The 27,234-nt window shown below is 33.5% G+C and overlaps 1 protein-coding gene and 1 pseudogene across 5 annotated transcripts in view; one reads left to right on the forward strand and one right to left on the reverse strand.

Moving 5' to 3' along the window:
- Positions 1-27,234, forward strand: part of Kcnh7 (potassium voltage-gated channel subfamily H member 7) — a 467,602-nt gene that overhangs the window by 79,272 nt on the left and 361,096 nt on the right. The gene's annotated exons all lie outside the window — the stretch shown is intronic.
- Positions 14,661-14,938, reverse strand: LOC138836262 (large ribosomal subunit protein eL37 pseudogene; annotated as a pseudogene).

Raw genomic sequence — 27,234 nt, forward strand, 5'->3', positions numbered from 1 at the left:
AGTGAACATAATCTTTCCTTATTTTAACATTAAATCACTATCTCTCACATGCTAATGACAACATTTTGAATTTATTGTTGAATTTTCATTAAATATTATATACTGTTATATAGTGTGTTATTTTTTAGATTTTTTGTATTGGTAGAATGCTTTAATAGCCAGACTCAAAAATCCATTTTGGTAATATTAGTAACAAATTTGAGAACAATTACTATGAAAGAATGCTCATTCTAATCTAAGCAATTACTGACCCATTTTAAATTATTTTAAATTTAAATTATTTGCGAATTCTCTAGTTTTACACATGTAAACCTTTTCTTTGCTCTTTTGTTGTTTCATTTGTTTGAGTGTTCTGTTGATTAAACCTAGGGCATTGTACATCCTAGGGTCCTCATATAGCCACACTCCACTCCTCTTTTTTCTTTTGATTTTTTCTCACCCAACCTTCATCCTTCTTTCTGTTTGTCTTCATCCTTCTCTTTCTGCTCTCATTCCTTTTGTGCCTTACATTTGGGCTATGTTCAACATCGCAAGAGCAACCATTTTATGTGCCTTACTCTTCCTGAGAAGGACAAGCACCAGATATATGTTGTCTAAGAAACTGGACCATGAAGATTCAATTTTTAAAATCATTGTGCTCATCAGTGCAAATGGACTTTGACTTGTTCTAGGATGAAGCATGACCTTGGAAAATGACCTATCAAGTTAATTCCCTCAGTGCCAGGCTGGATTCTGTCCCCTGGCTCCCTGTCACCCATGTGGTTTTTCTTCTTAGGGGACATTTCAGCTCCTTCTTCCTGTATGTGAAGTGAGATCACAATTCTCCACCACTGACAGAAAGGGCAACTCAATTTATTTCTCTGACTGGGGTCACTTACCTTTCAATCCAAATATCCTAAGATCTGTATTCACCTCATTAAGTGGGATACAGTTTAATAATCTCTTTAAGGATATAAATTTTCCAGTATGTAGAAGATGATAACGCTGGAAGTCCAGAAACCTAAACCAAAGGTTTAGATCCCCTTTTGGATAGGAAAATATTACTTTTTTGAGGAGATAAAAGTTTTATTCTTGGAAGAAGATCCAAGAATTTTATTCTTTCTGAGGAATTGCCATCAAATTGTTTTATATTTGAACATTCTTTTTGTCATCCTCTGTTTCTTTAAATAATTATCCACCTTTTCTTCTTAATCTGTTGGTCTCAAAATGAGTTCATAAAGCTGTCCTTAAATTCTCTCCTGTGCATAGGAAATCATGAGTGTTCAAGGCTTAGCTAATAGACAATAAGGTTTTGATTGCTTATTTATCTTTCGTGTTTTTATAGAATGTTCTGAATTGTACAATGTTCTCACATTAAATATACTTAGTAAAACTATCAATGGGAATCAATGATAAAGGATTTAGTACAGAAAATAATCCTTACAAGATGTAATACATGTATCTAAAGTATTATTACACCTCTGGATATATATATATATATATATATATATATACATACATACATACATACATACACATAATACACATATATGTACATATGTATTCAATTATTTAACTAATCAAGATTACTAAAATTACAATGTCTTCAACATGTTTGGCCTAGTGCTTATATCAGAAATCAGCTGCTTTTAGTTTCACTAAACAACATATCTTCTAATAACAGTACATTGTGTCTACTTTTATTGGACTTTGTACAAACTTTATGTCTCACCAATACTTTTGAGAACCATTACTCTCTCCAGGGATTTTACTCTGGCTTTTCTATTAGTTCAAAGTCTTTGCTCCTTGTTTCCCTGGAACATCCTCATTAAATTTCTACTATTTTATTCACTAAATATTTACTCAGCTCTTAGATAGGTTATTTTTATAGTTTTCCTCCTCATGTTAAAAGACAAGAGTTATATATAATATCTCCAGGTTTTTCCTTGTTGTACTACTTCTAGCTTTAATTCATCCAAGTATAAAAAATAGGAAATATGTCTTATTAGGGAATGGTAAGAATTCACATAAACTGTATGGTTAAGAGAATAAAAGAATGGCTAATATGGTATGATGTCTGTTAAGGATTAGATTATTGGAGAAACTGATAGTTTGTCTCTATTTGTCTCGATAGAGAAGATCGTTAGCTGCTATTTACTTGTGCTATATACACATGTTCCCATTCCTACTGTGAGAAATCTAGAGTAAGATGTCAAATGCTCTCAGGGCATAGAGGAGAAATCTTTTTACATCATTCTCTGTAGCACTTTTGTGAACCCCTAAGAAATAATCATCTCTGCAACTCCAATTTATTTTATAACAAATCTGCCTCCTGAGATCTAGTCATTTAGTGGTCAGAAGCTCTTGGAGGAGGTTGGGAGGAGAAATGTCTAACTCTATACTATTTTCAGGGAAATTTTGAATTGTCCTGTATCCTTCACCAAATTTAAATTCTAACAATAAAGTGACTTCATTTGATTGAAACTGCAGTTTTAGAAAGGAAAAATGCATTAGGCTAATTGGGAATCCTGAAGGGTAGTCATTAAAATCAGCTGCCTTTTCAATACTGAGATTTGTCTGGAAGCCTTTCTTTCAAATTGTACTATTTCAATCATGTCTAACATTTAAATCTCCAAATACTGATATTCCCATTTTAATTTTAGCTGGCACCAGAAGGGTATGGTAAAACAGCAGATGATTACCTCAATAATTTATTCCATATTTTCTAACAGCTCTACAGATTCAAATGAAAAATAATAATCTAAAAATGAAAAATGTACAACTAAAATTAAACATAGAAAATATTCTTAAACCAAGAGGGATTTTTTTTCCTTGTAAACTCCCAAATGATGGAAAGTAAATTTCACAGCAAAATGTAAACAGGACCTGATTTTAACACTGCTTATATTTTGATGACTAACATGAGCGTGGAAGGAATTGATATTGGCTCAAACCCTATTTATTTGATTTTATGATTAGTTATCAAAGGGATTAGTTGATATTTGCTTTTGATGTTGTGTTATCTAAGAACAAATCCCACTTTAGAAACATGTATATATTAGATGGTTTCAGTTTTGTCTAGTTAATTTTCTACTGAAAGGAACAGATGGAAATTTTTATCAGGTAAAATAGAAAGACTGCATTGGAAGAGGTATTACATCAGCAAGGTGAATTTATTGAGAGGCTAATTTATGAAGTTCTGGGACTATCAACAAATAGACACAGTCATTACTCTAACAGAATTTATAGTCAAACCTGAGACCTTTACTAGAGTCTGGCAGGGCTTTCCTTCTCTGTTTGTTGTTCAGAACAGATTGACCTGTTGAGTTCATGCTGTTGGAATATTGATTTCCCTTCAAAGTATATAGAATTTGATCAGCCTTTTAAAGTCTACTGAAGAATGAAACTAGTTTTTTTAGTTTCACTTACAACTTATTTATCAATAATAATTTGTGAAAACTCAAATTTTTATCAGAGTGAAAAATGTCCATTAAAATTAAAGTAAAATGTCAAACATTGATTTTAAAATATGACTTGCTTCTCTTCATTTCTCTTCAATTAGATTTGTGATAAGGCTAAGATCCTAATTTATATGATTCAACAAACCATATATGCATGAGACTGCTGCTCTGGCTGCAGCATGTACTATGGTATTCCTAGATTTGTTTGATATTTTCATTTAGATGTACCAAAGACCAAGCTGGTGGTTTCATTTCCAAAAGTGTAAGTTGGCTACAACCAGTAGTTGATATTACATGCTATCACAAATGTAATATACTAAATATCTTTATAACACAATAGTGAAATTGGAATATTTTGTCTGGATGCATCTTTTTTAATTAAAATCTCTGTTCATAATTATATCTGAGAAATGTTAAGTATGACATATTTTAAAAAAATCATCTGTCACGAAGGATTCCAAATAAATACTGTTTAGGAAAGCTGCAGTAAGACAACATGCTACATTAGATTACAGAAAATTGGCAATTTATTTATTTTGTGTGTGTGTGTGTGTGTGTGTGTGTGTGTGTGTGTGTGTGTGTGTGTGTGTGTGTGTGTGTGTGTGTGTGTTGGTAACTAGGCTTGAACCCAAGACCTCTATTTCTTGCTCTGGCTAGTATTCTCCTACTTGAGCTATCACGATAGTTCGGTCTTTTTGGTTTGTTAATGGCAGATAAGTGTCTTAAGGTTTTGTCTACCTAGACTGGCTCTCAGACATAGTCCTTAGATCTCAGCTTCCTAAGAGATACAATCTTCGATATAAGCCACCAGCACACAACTTGCAATTGGAAATAATTGGGGATTTATTTGCTTAATATATAATAAATATATTTTTAACATCAACTATGTGGAAATTATCCACTCATCAAATGTCTGTTGTATGTTCATTAACTTTAGTTTTTTACTAGTTGCCTTAATTATTCCTATATTACTGTGCTTCCACCTCTGTGTATGAATGGATTTCTTCTATTTCTGCTTTGTTTGTTGGTTTGTTTAAACTCAGGCATGATTACATTATCACTTGATTCATATCTTCAGCCTTTTTACTTTAGATTATGTTTTAAATAGGGTTGATTTTTGCTGGGATGGCTTGGGACCATGATATTCCTAATGCTTTCCATATAGCAAGGATGTTATCACACCTGGCTCTCCCATCTCTTCTTATGAAAGCAAGTGCCAATGTCATTGATTCATTGTCTAAGATGTTACTTTTATTCCCTTTCATTTTTAATTTTTCTTAATGCCACAACTATTGAATAGTAGGTATATGGTATCTTGACCTTTTACAACAATTTAATTTCTCTTATCCTTAATTTTTATGTATATGAATAAAACCTTATTGTTGTAAGATACATAACAAAATTTACCGTCATAACCAATGTGAAGTATACCAAATACACTTTCATGCTATTGAATGCATTCATATTATTATTCAGCCTTCATTAGTTTCATTTCCAGAACTTTTTCAACTCTTAAAACTATGGAGGTTCCTCAAAAGACTAAATATAGAGCTTCCCTACAACCCAGCAATTCCACTTCTGAACATTTATTCAATAGAACACAAACAAGGCCACACTAAAGCTACCAGTACAACCATGTTTGTTGTAGCATTCTGCACCTTAGTTAATTTAAAGAATCAACCCAGATGCCCCTCAGTTGACAAATGGATCAAAAACATATGGTATATATACAAAATAGAGTTCTGCGCTTCCATCACAAAGGATGGTATTGCACAATTTGCAAGGAAAAGGAAAGAATTGAAAAATTATATTAAATGAAGTAAGCCAGACCCTAAGGAAACAGATTGCATAGTTTTCCTCATTTGAAGTAATTAGAATGTCCCTATAAATCTATACAAAAACACAATGAATGGTAAAAGACAGAAAACTACACTTGAATGTGGTAAATTAAACAGGACTCTAATCATTCACACAGTGAGACCAAATAAGGATAATCTTAGGAGAGGATCACAAAGGCTCAATAGCTATGCACATATGATAATATAAAATGATCTTTTTTTTTAATTTTATTTTATTTTATTTGAGAACATACTGTACAGAGGGGTTACAATTACATTGGCAGGATAATGCATACATTTCTTACCAAGCATTGCAGCCTCCTCCTTTGTTTACCCTTCACCTCCCTTCCCAGCCTCCCCCCTCCCCCCCACCCAATCATACCCCCCTCCCCCCCCCCCACACCGACATTGTAAAGAAAGGCAAACAAGAGGCTTTTCTGTTATTCTCTTTTTGTTTTTGGTGTTTTTTTCTACTTTGTCACTATTTTTTTTATTGTCTTGTGTGTAAGGTTATTTGTTTGGAGGAAGGTAAGGGGCAGCACAGAAATGGTGGGACAAAGGATGAATAGATGCAGCAATGATACTCACTAGACATTATGTTGAAAATGAACGATATAACTTGTGGGAGACGGATTTGGAAGGAAATAAAAAACAGAGAACCAAGAGAACAAGTGTTAAAAAAGAAATATATTCATTACCTGACTTATGTAACTATAATCCCTCTGTACATCACCTTAAAAAAAAAAAACACCTCTACTGGGTAGCTAGTAAATATAACTTTCCAGTTGTACTGGTAACCAAACAACAAGCTGGTTACCAGAGAGAGGACCTCTGGTTTCCCTGTCCTGTATCCCCTGTCTCTGCCCCTTGTCACTAACCCACTATCCCATTGTTATTCTGTCATTCCTGTAATGTTATTTCACAAACAGACATAGGCTGAGACAGTATGCTGTTTGGCTATACTTATTTTCAAAATCTATAAAAATGATGTATGTATTCTTTTGTCACATGTTTTTAATTTTTTAAATTTTTATTCAGTATAATATATTAAAGATTTATCAATATTATTGAGTGAAGCTAAAGTTGAAATCCTTTTACTTATACAAGATGTGTCACTGTGTGACTCTGCCAAGCCTATAATAATGTGTCTATTCTTCTGCTAGTGAATTTATGAACTATTTCTTGTTGTTTTTGTAAACATTATATCTATTAACATTAATACAATTATTGTATGTTGGGAAGTTTCTGGAGAGCATTTACTTAGGATATGCTTAATCTCTAGTTGTGAAGTATAAGAATGCCAGTTTGTTTTCTGTTTACTTTTTTTCATCAATTTCTGAGTATTCATAGATCTATATTCTCTCAAACACTTGTATTTTTTAACTTCTTAATTTTTTTCCAGTTCAAAAACTATATAATAGTATTCTGTTTTGGTATTGTTAGTTCTCTACTTACTAATGCTGCTGAGCCCCTTTTTTATGTTTATGTTTGATTTCCTTTTGGGGAAAATAACTGGTTCTTTTGGTCATTTTATATAAATATAGATGTAGACATTGGAACATTAATTTTAGTCAACTTCATATGTTGCAAAAATTTAATCTCTTTTGAAAATATTGGTAGCCTTCCTTTCTCTGTGTGTGTGTGTGTGTGTGTGTGTGTGTGTGTTTGTGTGTGTGTGTGTGTGTGTGTGCACGTGTACATATGCACTGGTCCTGGGGCTTGAACTTATGGTGTGGACACTGTTGCTGAGGTAATTTGCTCAAGTCCATTGTTCTACCACTTGACCCAATCCTTTATGTCTAGCTTTTGGTCATTAATTGGATGGATACAAGATTCATACAACTTTCCTTTTCTTGCTGGCTTCAAACTGCAATCCTCAGATTTCAGCTGCCTGAGTAGCTAGGATTTACAGGCATGAGTCACAGACAGCACACAGCTATTTTCACATTTTCAATGTGATATACTTCAATGATATATTTTGATTATCAAAAGTTCTTAAAGACTTTGAATTTTTCATACTTAAGCATTAATTAAGTTCATCTAGAATTTATTTTTATGTAACTCATGTTAAAAACTTTTATTTTGTCTTATGTAAACATAGTCTTATATAAATTCCAGACTAGGAGAGATGGAGGGGGTGAGCTGAATCAGGGCATATTATATGTATGCATGGAAATATCACAATGAAACTACTCCTGGATCATACAACCTAAAAGAATATTTCTGAAGGGAAAGGAATAGACCATCAAGAAACAGACCTATACAGTTATAGAACTTTGATGTGAACAAATAACGAATCTAATCAGTCAGAAAGAATGAACTATTTAATATTTGATTCTCAGAGTATTTATTTTGCCATAATTAAATTTCCTCCTGAGACAGGAAGGTTTCTTCCTGTTTTCAATTTTTTTTCTTTCTTGACATTCTCCTCCTTTAATATGGCAGTCACTGTATTGGTGACACACACTTTGTATAAATGTCTATTACTTTTTTTATAGTTTATTATAAAGATACTGTACAGAGGGGTTACAATTACATGAATAAAGTAATGAGTACATTTCCTATCAAGCATTGTTACCCCTCTTTTATTTTTTCCCTACCATCCCTTCCCTTCCCTCTTTCTCAACTTCTCCCTCCCCACCCCAAGTTGTAAAGTTCATTTTCAACATATTGTCTTGTACATATCATTGTTACAATGGGTCAACCTGTATCCTTGTTTCAGCATTTTGTTATTTCCTTCCCCCTCCTCAAATTAGAAACATGTATATAAAAGATGTAGGACACCAGAATGAAATACAGTATAAACAGGGGTTATACTATGGGGGAAGAACATACAGAAGAAACAAACCAAAAAAATCACACAGTACATTAAAAACAACAGCCACAAAGATAAAACCTCTTGTGTTGCTATCTTAGGGTTCATTTCACTTAGCATCGTCTTATATGGTCAAATGTACATAGCTTTTGACCTTTTCTTGTCTAGTAAGATTATCCTAGACTTACACTAATTATTGCAAATTAGGGAAACCATGGGACCTATGTGTCTTTGGGTCTGGCTTATTTCACTTAGTATAATTTTTTCCAAGTCTTTCCATTTCCTAACAAATGTGAGATATATAGATATAGATATATAGATATATAGATATATCTCACATATATATATATATCATATGTATATATATATTTATATTTATATATATATAGCATTTTCTTGATGCATTCATCTACTGAGGGGCATCTGGGTTGGTTCCATATCTTAGTTATGGTAAATAATGCTGCAATAAACATAGTTGTGCTGGTAGCTTTACTATACCCTTGTTTGTGATCATTTGGGTAAATGCCCAAAAGTGGAATTGCTAGGTCATAAGGGAGCTCTATGTGTAGTCTTTTGAGGAAACTGCATATCTCTTGCCAAAGTGGTTGAACAAGTTTACACTCCTACCAACAATGCAGTAGGGTTCCCTTCTGGCCACATCCCCTCCAGCATCTGTTGTTATTACAGTTCTTGATTATAGCCATTCTAACTGGGGTGAGGTGGAATCTCAATGCTGTTTTGATTTGCATTTTTTATGGCTAGAGAGGTTGAGCATTTCTTCAAGTGTCTATTGTCCATTCTTATTTCCTCTTCAGAGAAGTTTCTCTTTAAGTCTTTAGCCTATTATTAATAGGACAGTTGTTTCTTTGAGGATTTGTTGTTGGGGGTAAAAGTCCATTTCTAATGATAGATTCGTGAAACAATAAATACCATTATCATTTACAGATAAACCAGTGAGCTCATTGGTGTGCATTTGGAGAATATCTTACCCTTTTCATAATACTTTTATGCTCATGATCAATATAGATTATTCCAAAGACTATAAATAAAACTATTATTTAATAAAATTTTCTAAGTTAAAATGCATAGAATATACATAATTATTTTTAACACACATGTGAGTTTTTTGCTTTTCTGTTAAGTCTTTTACAACTTAAATACAGACCGTCTATAAACATGAAGATTTTAGAAAGGAGAAGAAAGTACAAAGGGAAACTAAGCAGGAAGGAACATTAATCCTTGAACCCAAAGTCACTCATCTAGCAAATCTTATTAGCAAAGGGTGAGCAGCTTGTTCCAAACTAATTTAAAAATTATAAAAATGGAGTAGTCCCATCTGCAGCAGTGCCTCAAGGATACCAACTGGGAGATTACAGAATTAGAGTTTGAGATTTCAACAAAACTGACTCCAGTTTACATAAATGAAAAGAAAATTGTTGAAAGAACATTAGGCATTCAACAATTCAACCTTGGTGGTATTTACTTTTACACTACGGTTTGGGTAAAATGCAGTACCCAATAGCTTCAGGTTTGGGGTTTTGTTTTGTTTTTGTTTTTGTTTTTTGTTTTTTTTTTCCCTTCTCAGTCTCTGCTCTTGATTCTTATTTTAGGGAGAGAGTTCCCACATGCTCTGGTTTAAGTCATAGTTCCCATCTGCATGCACTTATGTGAAATTAAAAGTTATATTTCAAGTTTAGAAAATAATCATGAACAAAACTGTTAAGGGAAATTGAAATTGTATATGAGTATTTTCTCTATCTAGCCAGACCAAATTAAACAAAACATATATGATTTCAGGATGACCCAAAAGAATGGATCTTATAATATTCCCCCTAACTGTGCTATAGCCTCACAATGAGCAAAGAAGAAAGGTAGAAATCATGATAGAGCTTCAGTATAAGCATGTTTTTATATTTTAAAAAAATGATGCTGATCCTTAATGGTTAAATTTATTATGAAGTGGGGTTCTATTATTAATCAGGTGTTCATCTACTGTGACTTGTGCTTATTCAACATTCTAATGAGGACTTTAAATCCCAAGTTGGAATACTTCTTCAGGTGGAAAAAATAAAATCCATAACATACAACTGTTCTTTAAGTGGTTTTCAGAATATGAAATCATAGCTTGACATATAAATACTTGGTGTTCTTTAGTAAAACATTAAATAAGGCCCTAAGCTGATAAGTTCTAAAACGTGACAAGTGTCAATAATATATTGGAGTATCTATTACATTGTAGTTAATTTTATACTACTAATTTGCTATTGGGAAAAAAGTGGTAGAAATATTTAATGGCATTGTAATGGAAATTTTTCCATTGAAAGTTAATGGACTTACTGAACCACAGTTGTTTTTCTTTTTTTAATCTCTAACCTAGAACAAGGAAACTGAGACATTTGGAAATCTGATGGGACTGAATGTCACACCAATGAATACCTTTTTTGAGAATGTACAGTGATTGTAAAAGAATATTAAATGAAAATTGTGTGCTCAGGAAGTAATTCATTATTATTATTGTCCTGAATATTAAATTAATTTTAGTTTTTTCAACATGCCCTAGAAGTTTAATACAAGTCTACTAATTCTTAGTGAGTTCAGACATAAAAGGATAATTAGAAAAAAAATCTCAACTTCAGAACTAAGTAAATTAGACTTAAAAAAGGAAAAAAAATGAAAAAGTATATTTAGTATAGTATGAAAAAAGGAAGTAAATAAGCTCAAAAAGCTTATAAATTTAGTTTGGTTTCTACATAAATATTAAGAGACATATTTTCTTTCTCATTTGTATGCATGATAATTTGAATAAAACTAATTCCAAGGTGATACATTCTTTTATACATCCTCTAAAATTTCTAAGTTGACAAAAAGTTTAACTGCTGATTATAATCACATAAATTAAATCCTTACAATGTCATATATATATATATGCATGTATATATATTAACTTGTACTTTAACCTTAATAAATGATTTAATGTGTCTCTTGTTCCTCTATAAATTATCTCTGGCATAGTTATGTCTTGTAAATTCATTCATTAAATATGATTTTAACTTGGGAAGCATTTTACAAATACTCTGGTATACAAAATCTGTGACTTGATAATTCTGTTTTTTCACTTTAACATGAAGCTTATTCAGTCTAATAATGTATTATTCTTTTCTAAAACTATCAAGAATTACTCAAGAATATATTTCATTTAATATACAAACTATAACCTATATATATATATTTTTTTTTGGGGGGGGTCCAGTCGTGGGGCCTGAACTCTGGCCTGGGCTCCCTCAGCTCTTCAGCGCAAGGCTAGCGCTCTACCACTTGAGCCACAGCGCCACTTCCAGCTTTTCATTTTGCTTATGTGGAGCTTAGGAATCGAACCCAGGGCCTTGAGCATGCAAGGCAAGCGCTCTACCACTGAGCCACCTTCCCAGCCCCTATAACCTATATGTTATAGAGACAAACTTCATCTAGATTTTACTCTCCTTGCATGCCATCCTACTTTCACCATCTTGGTTGGGCGCTTGCCTGAAGCTAATGTGCCTTTGTGTTTTGTTTATTCTTTGGCTTTGTAAAGGTTGGTTTTCTGTCATTTATAATTCTCAAATTTTTACTATTATAGTAAGGGTTTAAATCCAGAGCTGGTTTGCCTTTTAATTAACTTCATTAAGATTCCTAGGAACACATAAGTCCCATGTGGAAGTTACATGTTTAAAACCAGAGATGTACTTCTTTGACAGTCTTTCTAGGTCAACAGTAGTATAAAATTTAAGCATACTCATTAAGAAAACTTATCCATTTCTCTCATTTCACTGATTTCTTTCTATCTTCAAGTTTTACCTGACTCTCAGTAAGGGATGCTCTCTTCTCTCCATTCAATCCTCATCATCTTTGATTTCTTAAAACTTCTTTATTGCACATTGCTTAATTTTGCCTTTGCTACCAATTTTCCTTTGCAATATGTTGCTTTTTAGTATTTTCTGTCAAGTTTGGTATATCTAATTTACTTCTTGTCCAATGTAATTTCAAGTTATGTGTTATGATGCTTACAGTCTATCTAGCTCACTAAATGTAAACCTTAAATGGAAAGAGATTTTTGGTATTTATTCACTAATATATCCATCAGTCTGGAAGAACACATAACATGTAGAATTGTGTGCTGCAGAAATAGCTATTGAATTAATGGATATTTGCCTTGCTTTTGGTCATATTTCCATATTCCTTAGCAGGCTATTCAGTGTGTATCCAAAAAATTGACCCCACAGTCTTTACCTCAGAAAGATTAAGGAGGGTATATTGGCTTTAGGTTTGTTAGTATTTCCTAGTAACATTACATCTCCTTTACTCATTATTGTATTTCCAGAATTTAAAGGACACTTTAGAATGTTTTATAGAAGGAAAATAGCTACATAGAAACTTTATTAGAAGCTAAAGCTACCAGCACAACTATGTTTATTGCAGCATTATTTACCATAGCTAAGATATGGAACCAACCCAGATGCCCCTCAGTAGATGAATGGATCAAGAAAATGTGGTATATATACACAATGGAATTCTATGCCTCCATCAGAAAGAATGACATTGCCCCACTTGTTAGGAAATGGAAAGGCTTGGAAAAAATTATATTAAGTGAAGTAAGCCAAGCCCAAAGAAACATAGGTCCCATGGTTTCCCTTATTTGCAATATCTAGTATATGTATGAGTCAAGCAGAAAAGGTCAGATAATGTGATGTTAGGAAAATGAACCCTTAGATATGTATTTAAATGTTTTTTTTCTTTCATGCATTTGTTTCTAACGCATTTAAAGGATTATTTCTTTGTTGCTTTGTATGTCCCTCCCCCACAGTATAACCCCTGCTTTCACTATATTTGATGGTATAATTTATGGAGGAGAAGGGGAAAAACAAGTCTTTTAAGGATACAGGTGGACCCTGTATCCTTGCAACAATGAAACGTACAAGTTGTCATGTCGAAAACGAACTTTACAACTTTGGTGGGGGGACAGGGAGGATTGGGGGGCGGGGGGAGGCTGGGAAGGGATGTGAAGGGTAAACAAAGGAGGAGGCTGCAATGCTTGATAAGAAATGTACTCATTACCTTGCCCATGTAATTGTAACCCCTCTGTACAGTATGCTCACAATAAAAGAAAAAGAAAAAGAAAAAAAGAAACTCTATTAGAAAAAAATGTCCAACTTAAATTTTGGGTGAAAATGGTAGAATTAGAAGGATGAAGGTAGATGCCTGCTGCACCTGCTGGATCAAGTGAACCAATGTTAATTTAACTATGTTAATTTTCTTCCTACTCAGTCCTATGGCTTTGGTATGCAATATTTTATATACATATGAAAGGATCATATATTAAGCAGCTTACTTAGGTGCAAAAATATATGTGTATAAGATAGAAAAAGAATTGGAGAAAGGGCATAAACAACTAGAGTATCACATGTCAGAATAAAGATCATTGTTCCAAGTTAAAGGTAGAGAACATGAGAAATTCAACCTGTGTCTTACTGGGTACCATATCAGACATGATACTTAACACACATTTCAGAGAACCTATCATAAAACTTTATTCATGAAGAGTCCTACAAAATGCTCTTAGTAGCATTGTTATACAGGACTTCCCTGAGGGCTATGAAATAATGAGGCTGCAAGGGCATTTGCATTTCCTTTGTGCAAGTCTAACAGACCGTGTTGAGTGTCTTTTAAAGAATTTTTAGAGCAAAATGTTTTTAAATTGATTTGCAAAGATGATCATTTCAAGTTAACTCTCAGACAGTCAGAAAAACCATAGTATTTCTTAATTTTATAGGGGCCTATTAAGAAAGGTGAGAAGGAAAAAACAATGTTCACAGGGAAGGCAAGCACACTTTATAAATGACTTCTTTTTCAGGGCTCCTGACTGAAATATTATAAGTTATTTTAAAGAATCATGTAGATCATGATATAAAATATTTCTCCTTTAAAAAGGAATTATAACTATAATGACTTCTATAATTGTCAAAATTCCATTCTACAATAGATTTTATAATCATCAGATACCTGATGGTTGTAGCTTTTCATCATCTCAGTGTAAGTTCATATTCTGAAAAGCTTTTATATTCAGTCTTACTGATGGGAAGATTTCAATTAGTGAACACATAATCCCCTTGAACTAGCTTATTGGGTATAATATTTAGTTCAATTGCCCCCCACCTATTTGCTGTCATTCCCCCAAATTCTAGCTGTTCAAACTATACCCAATTAGAATATACAAATAAAATTTGTTTAAAATACCAACAATAAGCTATCAACACAGGATCACTTTGCACTGAAATTACAGAATAAGCATTTTTGAAAACTGTTGTAAATAATTCTCAGCAACTAAGATACTGGTTTCTTTTCAAGACTAAAGGATCAAAGTTTTTTATTTTTTTTCCTACTGTTTTAAACTCATCTCTATTTGAGCCTCAAAATCTAACACTAAATAAATCTTTTTGAGATTTATAAATTTCATTCAGCCAAGAGTTGTTCATATTTCTACCATTTTATTTTAAACCAGAACATTTATTGTATGGCTAATCTTTTAAATTCTCAAGATGAACGGGATGCTGCAACAGCTGCTCTCTTGGGTTTGGGTGTTGATCCTTCACAGAATCCATGCTTGAATCTGCAATAGACAATTTTAGGTGCCTCATCCGACCTGTCTCTTGGACTTGGCACTCCAGTTATCCTTTCTCATTGCGTTTTGCGGGGTAGCCACATTAGCCACATGTCGACTTCTGAAGGTGGTAAGCCTTAGAACCGCAGTGGCGGCGCAACGTGTGCGTCTTATTGTGAAACTTTCCAAAGGATGAGGTTCCCTTCGTCATCTCACCTCTGTCCCTGAGACCAAAGAGCTATTCCTACCAAATTTTTACACATTCTTATATTCAACTCCTCTTCCATTCAGTCAGCTATGCTCAAGAGGTAAAAGTTTCTAGGTGCCTAAGGCTTATTATGGCAATAATCTTAGCTATTCAGAAAGATGATATGTGAGGATCACAGTATAAAGCTACCTCAGGTAGAAAAATCTATGACACTATTAACTCTAACCAGAAAAAGCCAGAAATGGACCCTTCAGCAAGACAGCTAAGAGACATTGCCCAGACCCTGAGTTGAAGATTTAGTACCAGCACACACACACACACACACACACACACACACACACACACACACACACACACACACACCCCACAAAGTAAGTTTTAAACTTAAACATCTATATTCAGTAAAATATTTTCTAGTTTTTTCTCTGTACTTTGGACCTATTCTTACTCTGAAATGAGTCGAAAAAATGATCTTTTCACCATCTGGTGCTGATGAGAAGATCATATCAAGCATCATGCTAACTAAAAAGTAGAGAACAGTCTTTTCTTTTTCTCTTACCCTATCTTCTTTTTTTTGTTGGTGGTTGTGGGGCTTGAATTCTGGGCCTGTGTGCTGTACATGAGTTCTTCAGCTCAAGGCAAGTGCCCTACCACTTGAGCCACATCACCACTTCCAGTTTTGTGATGGTTAATTGGAGATAAGAGACTCACAGACTTTCCTACCTAGGCTGGCTTTGAACCGGGATCCTCAGATCTCAGATCTCTCCTGAGTAGCTAGGATTACAAATGTGAGCCAACAGCACCAGACTTACCCTATTTTATTCTGTTTTGAGTATTTTGAGGAGGTTTCATTGAAAAACCCAAGTTCTTATTTAAAATGCTATCATTTAAATGTTCAATGCTAACTATCTTTGCTATCATCATCATTTGTCTTTGTAGAAATCAGGATAAGAAAAGATAATTTACTATTTTCTTCTATTAGACTGTAGGAATTTATTTGTATTTTCCTAATTAAAACAAATTCCATACCTGCTTATGCTTATCACAAGCTTAATTATGTTTTCAGGGCCTTGACAATTTTATGAAATTTGAATTTTCAACAAATTTGGGCTAAATTTCAAGTTTATTATTTTGAGCACATACCATGTAAAGCTTGTCCAAGCCAGATGAGGTTGAGGTTGAGTTTTATGGTTCATTTAAGCCTAGATCTCAAGGAAAACCTCAAGAGATAAGAACACACAGAACTTAAACCTATAAATATTTCAAAGACAAAAATATTTTCTGACCTCTAACACAAAGTCTTTTTTATATATTATCACTTATTACTATCCATATCCATCATATTTTTTACAGGTAAGGAAGCAAATTACTATATAAAGATTATGAATCTTGGTTTAACCTTACTAGGAATGGGTCAAACTGAAATGCAGAGTGTTAGTTTTGTCATTATTAAATCCATTTACAGAAGTATTAATTTCTTTATATTACAGCTCTAGCTTAAGAATCTGAAAATGAAACTATTATAAGAAGGTAGGAATAAGGAAAATGTCTAATAGTTGATTTTAAAGATATTCAGATTTAAGATTAGAATATCTGTACTTTATATTTATAATATAGCAACTTTTTCATTTTATATTAGTTCCAAGTATCAGTGTATTATCTGAGCTCAAAGTGGCTGACTGGCTTGTAAGTAAGGAAGAAACAAATAAAAGACAGAACAAATGGTGAACAGAACCCATTCATTTAAGTGTTCTTCCCCCTTCCTAACTGCCAACCAGATGTGGATCCTGGGACTTTTTATTGAAATGACCTAAGATTGTAATCTTCAAAGTAAAGGAACCTCTAGGGTAGGATACTAAACAACATCAGTTCATACAGGTTTTGTCTAATGTTTATGATCATTCTTCAATGCTATGCAATAAGTTCATTGGTCAGAAAGTCTTTACAGGTAAATATTTATTTTATCAAGCTACCGTATGCAAGGTAGGTCAAATATAATAGTGAGTATCCTTAAAGACAAACCCAGATTGATCTGACAAATGCCTGCTAAATTATTATGTATATCATGATTGTTGACAAGACCCCTGCATGCTGTTTTTTCTATGATCATCTAGAAACTCAGCTAGTCAAGCTCATATAAAGTCAAAGAGTTGTGGAAAGATATTCTCACAGTTCATTGTTTTAGTGACTTCCAAGGATAAAACATCTTCAAGCACTTTGGTGACTTGAGTATCAACAAGTAGGTAAGGAAAAAAAAAAGATTGTGATGAGCTCTACTGACTCTTGATAAAGTGCTTGCTTCCTTGATTATGGGAATCAGTCAAAGATTAAGTGGGGTCCGAATATCAGCAGGACACACCAGTCTCCTTTCTGAAATCATGGGTTACAGTGGTAATTAAAAGTTCTGTAAATTAGAATAAAATTGCATGTGTGGAATTTAACTTGTCAGGACTGAGCTAGTGAGACTATGGTGATTAAAGACAGGAGGAACTGGGAATACCTACCTTGTAGGGAAGCATGCTTGCCTGTGGAGAAGTTAATTACTGTAAGAGGCAAAATAACAGGTCCATGTTAAAAAAAAAAAAAAAAAGGAAAAAAGCTCTTGCGTAATGTTAAAAGGTTTTATTGGCTACATTTATATGTCTATCAAAAAATGGATCTCTCTTTAATACTCTCAATAAAAATGCTACCAGGATTTTGGACAGTATTTTTGAACTATTATGGTAGACTCAATAAAAAAATGCTATCAGGTTTTCTTGACAGTTAGTATTTGGGAATTATTTGTAGTGTATTTAGTACAGAAGACCCTATAGCCTTTAGAACCTCTGTGTTTTGGGAAACATTTTTCATATTTGTCATAGTTCCACAATCTGATTAATGGATTTAGGTAGAAGAATGAATTTGTTCATGATTCTTTATTTATGGAGTAAAATCCCTATTGGGATTTCTGGGTCCTCAGTATTTTTCAGGGGGATATGAATTCTTGAGCATTGCTGTGAATATAAGCTGTTTTGAATGAATAACATCACCAGAATTTAAATGAATGTAAAGTTTATGATTTTTTAAAAAATGAATCATTGCTTTCTCCACTAGTATAAATATTTGTAGAAATATTACTAAATGTCCTTACCCTTTAGGTGTATTGTTTGATAACGTGTTGTATGTATTATTCTGTGATTAAAGTTTTATGCATGGCTTAGAATATGCCACTTCAGACTGCATTATTTTAAGTTATGAGATTTTTCATAATCTGTATTTTTTATTTTAATTATTGTTATTATTTCCCATTGGCTCTAGACCACTAAAACTATCTTCAATTAATGTCCATTAAGTACAGTGTTACTTTGTTAACATGTATCACATACCTCTATTGTGTGTATGGATATGTGTGTGAGTGTGTATGTTTATGTGTGCATTCTACTAGGGCTTGAAATCAGGGCCTCACACTTTTGCTTGTTTTTCTCAAGTCTGACACTCTACCACTTGAGCCACACCTCTACTTCTGGCTTTTTGATTGCACATCTCTAAATTTAATACAAGAAATATAACATCTGGTATATTTTAACAGACTTGCATCCTGCTTTTAATTCTTAAATAATTTTTACTTAGCCTATGATTGAATATTCTGTCATTTTTTCAGTTTACCTTTAATAAAATTCTGCATTAAATCTTGATTTTGAAAACATATCTTGTTTGTTTCACTCATTTAATGCATTCATTTAATTATTGTTTTATTTCCTTTTCACTTTCTCATCTTCTTCATGATGTTATCACTTAAGGATTGTTTTATTCCTTTTATTTAGTAAATTCATGTTAAGAATAAATGCACGGTATGGATTTCAAAATGTTGAAAGTGGTATATGGTAAACCTCTCATTTGTGGACCTTATCCACCATTTCCTCTTCTCAGAAGTTACCAATCTAACAAGTTATAGAGAAATGCACATTGTAGTATCTAACCAAGTGTGCTGCAGTAAATAATACAGAAGAGTAGAGATTGAGAGAAACAACAAATGAAGGAGAATGAAGCCCAAAATAGTGAAAGAATCACAGAAGCAAATGTGTCCCAATACATAAGATACCTAAAGAATCACAGAGTGTCTGGAACTTTGTATCTGATTGTAGGAAACAAAGAACAACATCCCATTTTACTTAGGACCTGAATGTGTTATTCTTGAGATATGTCTTAGTCTCCTGTACTTTGAATCCTGATAACAAGCTTTCACTACTTGAAGTGATTGTGTCATGGCTCTAATTCTTGTTGTAAGTGCTATTAACACATTTTCACAAGTTAGACATATATTTTTGTTGAATTTCAAATTTATCATCAGTTTTGGGTAGGTCTTTTAATCTCTGTTTCTTTCATCCACAGGATTAGAAGGATATCAGATGGGTTAAATACTCTAAATTTATTTCAATAATAGATATAAGGTAATACTTAAATTATAAAAACAAGAAAAGTTGTTTTATAGTCAATCAAAGGATAGGAAGAAAACTGTGAAGTGAAGTAAGGGGAAGATCATTTTGTAATCACTAACTACAAAATCATAAAGGAAAGATGCTCTCATTAAAAGCTAAATTAAGCCATTTCCCTCTATCATACCAACTATAACCATAGCTGAGGGCCACTTTGGAGTGACTTGGAGATTAAATATTTATACAATACTTGGTGAAGGGTTCTTTCATTCCTTCAAACAGTGTCTCTGGTAGAACCAAACAAAGCAAAATTTTGAGATATGGCTTTCACACTCAGAACTTTCTAAGGCCCTATTTGGACTTGAAGCAATCTCTCCTCCTTGGATCAACATTTAGAATTTTTTATGCAATTATTTTGAAGACATTGTCCCATATCATGTTATAAAGGTATTTTCCAAACAAAGCCTGATATCTCAACCATCTTTTACATTCACAAATATATGCATAACTAACATAACTGCTTAAAAGGAAATATGATATAACTACAAGAAAACATGCTTTTTGAAGTTTAAAAGGTTTTAGCATCCTATACACATCTCATATTGCTTGATAAAGGCAAGAGTATATTTGTAAATGTTTTTAATAATGTGTGTCTTAAGAAATAAAATTTTATATTTCTACATAATTGAAAGCTATTGTTATTTTACTCTGTTAACCCTTCCAGTTGTTTGTATATCTTAAGCAGAACATGTTATTATTTGTTATAAAAACTGAAACGTCCATACTTGAAGTTGAAAATCCAAATTCAATTACCAAGATTTGAACTAGCATGAAACTAAACCCTGGATTTGTTGGTAAGACAGTGTTGATAGATGAATAAATATAACAAAAGATATAAACATAACATGTTGACTCATCATCAGTACATAAAATAATATAGAATATGTATATTCTATATTAATGTCTGTTCTATTTAATATATATATAGTAATTGTGATTTTTTTATTTTAACTTAACCTGAAACTAACATATATGATGCATATAATCTATAAAATCAGTATGGTATGGTTTAAAACTAAACACCCTTCCTCAAATTGTTTCTTTAATTTTTTCCCTTCAGAAGACTTGCATATTAACACCATATGCTTACTTAGGAGTGAAAAATTACAGCAAAGTCTTTTTGCAATACATCTTGGAATCTACATTTATCTCCAACTTTCTTTTTCTGAATCATGTGTTTCTGCTTCCTGACTCTAGGTTGGGGTCATTGTACAGATGACCCAACTGGACCACTGATACCTGACTCTGGGGCAATGATGCCTTAACTAATCACCTGTCCCTTAGTCATTATTTTTGTGTACCAACCAGTGACCCTGAAACCACCCCAGCTACTGACATGCTGTAACTCGTTTGGAAATCCTGTCATACTACCTCTCGGGAATTGTTTTGTGAACAATTTGGCTCCTCTTGTCTAGATTAGTTTCTGCAGTCCAGTTAATTTTCCCTGTACATAATGTTTTAGTGAATAAGCACTTTGCAGACTCAAATTAACACACAGCCCTTTACACATAAACTGCTAACCTAATGGCAATATTGCATAGTAGTGTCTTCATATTTAGTATGATGGTACCTTTTGATGTGTCTATTCAATTTATATTCTTTGTAGTAATAAATAAATAGTTTACAGACTAGTGTTTTGATCCCTCCTTGAAACTAGCTCAAACCTTATGGGAAAATTAGAGGAGGTTATCAACTTCCAAAGATCAAGACTCACACAGGAAAATAACTAGGCCTGGGGTGCCCTAAGTGATGTGCTAGCTTATAAGAACAACCTTTAAAAATGTCAGGGATGAGAGTCATCTGATGTATGGACTGAAAGTAAGATCCAGAGAAACTCATCCTAGTGGCTCATAATAGTTCAAAATGTTAGTAGAGATTTAAACTAGTAAGAAGAAAAAGTCTGACTATCAATTTGATAATGTAACATTGAGAACTGATGATGGCCTTCATCATCAAAACAATTGCAAAGACATGTCTAATTAGCCATGGTAGCAATATTTGGAAGAGGGGCTAGAGAGCTGGCCTTCGGAATAATAATATCTGATAGGTGGAACAGCCATCTTTCAGGAATGTAAACATGGTTCAGAGCTCCTAAGAATTGGAGCACAGTGAGTTTAGTGAGAAGGAAAATGAGGGCTAAGAGCAGGAGTGTGCAAAGGAAGTTTCAAGAAAAGAATTACAAAAGTAGGGATCAAGAAGGAAGTTGATTTATAAGAAGCAGAACACATAGGAATGAAAGTGTCTGAGGATCAAAGAGAAGGTGCCTAATGGAACTTCAGAAGGGCTGTGAGAATAGCAGGCTTGAGGAACTTAGGGTGAGTTCTCACATAGTTAGAGTTAGTATTCTGAAGCAAAGGCAAAACCAACTGTGTTTCAATGGAGATCTGTTGAGGAGGGCTCATGGACCAGAAATCAGGCTCACCTGGAATATCCTGTGAGAGGTGTACACTTCTTATACCACAGTGAGTTTGCAAAAGAGCTTACCCTAGTTCTAGGTTGATGCTGGTAGATACTTTAGTAACCAAGTTCTCAAGAAAGGATTGGTAATTGAAATATTAATTACAGCCTTAAATATAGAAATTCTTTTATTATCTGAATGTGACCAATGGCTTGGATATTAGCCCTTAAGTTTATAATTTCATCGAAAGATGCCATAATATGAATAACAGAATAGAGCTCTTTTTTTCTTTACAGCTATTTTCAAAAGCCAATAAGAGGCATTATCCTCATTTTATGGATTAATCTCCAAAGGATTAGAACTTGCCTAAATACCAGAGAAATATTATTTGGGTAAAAAATTACAAAAAAAAAAAGGTTTACGTTTTGATTTTTAACATTTGCCCAGTAAGTTTCCTTAGTATCAACTTAGTTCCAGTGTTTCCTTTAGCTTCCTGTTCCCTGGGTGGAACTAGGTCAGATTAGGCAGCATTCGGCATAAAGCTCCGAGTTCAGAAGCCTCCTGACTAAATTTGAAAGCCTCTGTCAGCAAGTTCTGGAAAACCAAGGAAAACTTGTCCTTTGCAAAATGTCAAATTAGGGCACTGATCATCTTAATGGATGTGGGCTGAGCTATTCTGTGCTGAGGAAATTTGACATACTTCTTGGCAGTTAGCAAGGAAGAATCAGTAAAGCCTGGCTCAACAAGAGTTACACACAGAGGAAGCAGGGTCGTTGACAAAATAATAATAATAATAATAATAATAATAATAATAATAATAATAATAATAATAATAATAAAACATAACAATAAAAAGGGCTTGTAATATGTGTGTGTGTGTATGTGCACGGCCATGCCTCTATCAATACTATACTTTCTGTATATGCAGAATAAACTAAGCATGGATCAAAAATATTTCATAGATTGTCAAATTGCCTCTTACTGACAAAGATGACCTAAAAATTCAATCATTAAAAAAAAAAATTGAAGCCTGGCACCAGTGGCTCACGCCTGTAATTCTGGCTACTCAGAGGCTGAGATCTGAGGATTGCGGTTCAAAGCCAGCCCGGGCAGGAAAATCCATGAAACTCTTATCTCCAATAAACCTGAAGTGGCACTGTGGCTCAAGTGGTAGAGCCCTTACCTTGCGCTGAAGAGCTGAGGGACAGCGCTCAGGCCCAGAGTTCAAGCCCCACGACTGGAAAAAAAAAAAAAAAAAAAAAACAGCAAGGAATCCCTATCTTGGTTACTTGTGTCTTGGTATTTCAGAACTTAAAACCAGTGGACAGACTAAAATACCCAGAAAGGAACCAATACACCCACAGCCATCTGATTTTTGACAAAGGAACCAAAAGTATATGCTAAAAGAAAAAAAAGGCCAGACTCCTCAACAAATCAAGTTGGAAAATTGTATATCCATACACAGAAGACTGAAATTGTATCTTTGTCTCTCATCTTGCAGTATTCAAAGTAAATCAAAATCCTCAATGTAAGACTGGAACCATTGCAACTTCAATAGGAAGAAGTAGAGAAAACACTAGAATTTATCAATGTTGGGAAACTCCCTGAATAGAATTCTAGGGAGTCAGAGAATTGATAAATCTCATTTCATTACACGAAAATGTTTCTGTGAAACAAAGTATGTAGTCACTAAGCTAAAAAGAAAGCCTGAAGAACTGAAGATCTTTGCTACTTATGTATGGAGAATAGGAACTATATGTAGGTGTTGGAACCACACATCATCTTCATCATCCTCACATTCAGAACACAGCTTTAGTTTTTAAGCCTGGATTTCTTTAATGCATTTTTATTGTTATTGTAAAGATGATGTACAGAGGAGTTATAGTTGTATAAGTTAGAAAAGGAGTACATTTCTTCTTGAACAATGTCACCTATTCCCTTACTCTGTTCTAGTTTTTCCCTTCCTTCCCCATCCAAAATTTGTATTAGCTCATAAAGTCCAGTGACTATCACTGCTACATTTGCTTACCCTTTGTCCCAACATTTTTGTACATTCCTTTATCCTCCCAAAGATAGATAAATGAACACACAAGACAAAAAGAAAGGAAAATAAAAACAACAACATGAAAAAAACTGTTTCCATTTCCTGGAGTTTATTTCAATAAATATTATTTTTGATCATATACACATAGCTATTGTTCCTCTCCTACGGATATGCTCCTTTGGTCTCACACTGTGTGAATGCTGAGACTTGTATAATTTATCATGTCCCAGTGTATTTATTCTACCATCCAGTGTGTTTACTTGTGAATTTATAGGTACAACAAATGAGGGAAAACCATGCAATATATGTTTCTCTGGGTCTGGCCTACTTTGCTTAATATGGTTTTTTTCCAAGTCTTTTCATTTCCTTATTAATGTTACAATATCATTCTTTCTGATGGAAGCATAGAATTCCATTTTCTGTCTGTCTGTCTATCTGTCTATCTCACATTTTCTTGATCCATTCATACAGTGAGAGGCATCTATATTGATTCCATGTATTGGCTGCATAGAGAAATCAATCCAAAATTCATATGGAATAATGAAAGACTCTGAGTAGCCAAAACAATCCTTGGCAGGAAGAACAGCCGGAGGAATATCAATGTCAAACTTCAAACTCTTATTACAAAACCATAGTAATAAACACAGCTTGGTACTGGCACAAGAACAGATGCAACAGAAAAAAAGACCCAGAAATGATCCCATGTATACATATATATATATACCTATATGTACATACATATTATATGTGACATGAATGACAGTAGAACCTTGATATCTTCTTCAAATATTTCTGACGATACTGGGAAGACTCTGCCCTTGTAGCTATGTCTCTTTTCTTCCTTCTTGCTCTGGTGCTCTCACCTTGCTCTGTGTTAGTCATAAGCTTGTTCACTCTGTTCTGATCTGTAAGCATAGCAAGGGCTTCTCCGAAGCCATTAATTCACCAGTTCTTATTAAAGCTCAGAACTCCTTCTTGATCTGTTTTGGGAACTATCATTTTATTCCCATTGTATTGATTGAATTAAAGAGATATAAGTCATTTGTCTTTGATTTATTTCACAAAACACCAGTTATGACTGTATATAATGTGAGGGTATTGGTTGTCCTTCTATTTGTCCCCAAACAACAATCATGTTCACATTTTTTTTCTTGTGACAAAAATGGCCACATTACTTTTCATATCTAAAAACAGAATTTCAAAGTTCCACCTCCCTGGGCACTTGATTTCAGGATATAAATCTATAGGGAGGTGGAAATCGGCTTCATGAATCACTGGGAAGTTGTACACATGTTTTTATAACTGTTACCTAAAAAATAAGATTCTAGATCTCATGCAAAATTCTTTCTCAGAGTTTGGGGTACCTTCTTTACTGAAACTCTAATTATTTTGTTGTTAAATGCATAGATCTATGAATGTAGTTGAGTAAAAATGGACTCTTATCTCCTTAGCAAACTACTTTAGTTGCCAGCTCTTCAAAAGAAAAAGCATGGATCCTTGTGCTGTCCTTGAGCTCAAAGCTAGTACTCTACTACTTAAGCACAGCCCTACTTCTGGCTTTTTGGTGGTTAATTGGAGATAAGAGTCTATGCACTTTCCTTCCTGGGCTGGCTTTGAACTTTGAAACACAGTCCTCAGATCTCTTACAGGCATAAACCACTGGTGCCCAGCAGCATATGAGTCCTTTTGAAAAGTATTTAATTACCAATAAAGATGAGGAACTACAACTAAGGTAATTAAAACAAAGAGAAATAATGGAATTCCTACAAAGTCTATGGGATTGGACTTGGTTCTGTATTCCTGCTTTGGGTTTTTTGTTTGTTTTTAGAAGCCCTTATGCTTTTTCTGTCATTCTTTCTTTCTGAAGATGTTCTTAATAATGTTTTTAATCCTTCTCTGAATGATCTGTGACTTTTATTACCTCAAAAATTATAGTAATTCTTGTATTGGAAAATATTGCATCATCTGTGGTGAGTGAGCTGTTCAGGTGTTCCTTAGCTATAAATGGATCATTTATCTCCTGGGTGACTTCCAAGCAGCAGTCTACTATAGTTTCTCACCTTCAGTGAAAAGGGTAAGTCACCTTGAGGCATTTATTATGCAGAACACTCTTCTTAAAACTCTAATTTGATATGTCATACCTAATAGATTCCTCTAGACAAGCAGGCCTCAAAATATATATATTCATTGATGTTTGAAGCTTACATATGATATGTAAATCATTTAGAGTTCTCAGTGTGGTATATGTAGAACATAACTTTGCTTCTTTTACTGAGAAAATCATTTCATTGAAGAATTTCTTGTTGGTATCAGGAAGTTCAGAAAGTAGGGTATTCTTTGCACTTGGGGATGTGCTGCTGGACCTATGGAATAAAAAGTGGTACTCATTCTTCACCCCTTTTCTGGGCTGGTCTTAGCTAATATGCAATTTGCCCTGATTTATTAGATTGTTTGTTTCTTATATTATTATTAATTACCACTATTATTAGTCATGACAATCAGTTAAACACACATTGCCCATAATGTCCTTTCTTTTCAGGGGTAGTCATTGGCTCAGTCCAATTACCAGGTATTCCCTGAGGTGTGTCAGTCCCAGTGATCTCTACCATACCCATCTCAATTACTATTCACAGGCTACAAAACGATTGGTGGAATTTCTATCGTCTTGCTTGCCTAGACACAACATAGCCATTTCTTTGTTTTATACCTTACTCATCATTTTCTAGGAATTGAAACATATATTCTGTTGGACTTAGATGCCAAATATCAGGCTTAGATGCCAAGCAATATAAAATAAAACATTATAAAGAGGAAAGGATCATAACTACTTAAAAAAATCCCTATCAACATTCTTTACCCTGGGATTCTTCTCTAGTGTTTATTTTATTTGTTAATTTGAGAATTCTGATAAGAATGAGTGTTACCAAGATTTTTTTTAGTTATTATGACTTATGGTATACAATTTATCTGTTGACTCCTAAGAAACATTGACATTTTATATTTAAAATAATGATCTTGAAATTTAAGAACAAAATTACTTTCCAATTATGTATACAGTGAAATTGAAAAGTCCATTTAAAAATGTAAAGCCCTCAATGTGTGTTTAATTTTCCCTTGAGGTAGACTGCCTCAAGACTAGGTTCTACACGAAGCAGGACTTTCATGTTAAAGAGGAATCATATGCAGGATCCATTTTTTATTGTTTCAACATGCATGCCATCTCATATGGAGAGATTGAAATAAAACCAAACATACAGAAGGACATCATGTTGCCTAATGATTCCAGAACTTACTCTATATCAATATATGTGACTACCAACATTTCTTGTAGGAAAATACTCATTCATAAAAAATAAAGATCATAATCTAAAAATAAAAAAAA

The sequence above is a fragment of the Dipodomys merriami genome, unplaced genomic scaffold (genome assembly GCF_024711535.1).
Source record: "Dipodomys merriami isolate MVZ:Mamm:240054 unplaced genomic scaffold, mDipMer1.0.p SCAF_1, whole genome shotgun sequence".
In the NCBI taxonomy this organism is placed as follows: Eukaryota; Metazoa; Chordata; class Mammalia; order Rodentia; family Heteromyidae; genus Dipodomys; species Dipodomys merriami.